Source organism: Papaver somniferum, unplaced genomic scaffold, assembly GCF_003573695.1.
Source record: "Papaver somniferum cultivar HN1 unplaced genomic scaffold, ASM357369v1 unplaced-scaffold_32033, whole genome shotgun sequence".
Taxonomy (NCBI): Eukaryota; Viridiplantae; Streptophyta; class Magnoliopsida; order Ranunculales; family Papaveraceae; genus Papaver; species Papaver somniferum.
The window spans coordinates 1,018-1,442 of NW_020643301.1; positions in this window are offsets into that span (position 1 = coordinate 1,018).

Here is a 425-nt window from a genome sequence, read left to right on the forward strand (position 1 = left end):
TACAGTCAAAGGGGATCGATTCCGTGAAAGATGGGATCAGTAAGTGGAAACCCACGGATCTTTAATCTTTGTTAGATCGTCAATAGTGTACCGAAGGCATCTTTAGAGTATACCGAATCAGTATAGCTACCCTTCTTCTGACACAACAACGCAATTTCAATCAGTATGCAAAAGAAGTGTTATAGAAACTCTTTCTTCCTTTTTTGTTCCTTATATATAAGGATGTGATATTCAATCGAAAATTTCTGTACTGTAGTAGTATAGGGTTCACGGGCTGAGATAGCACCCAATCCTTTAGATAAAAGATTGAATTCAAGAACAATAGACGGTTTAGGGGGCTTGGCTAAAAAAAGCAAGGCATCGAAGGAAACGGAAAGAGAGGGATTCGAACCCTCGATACAAATAAATCGTACGACGGATTAGCA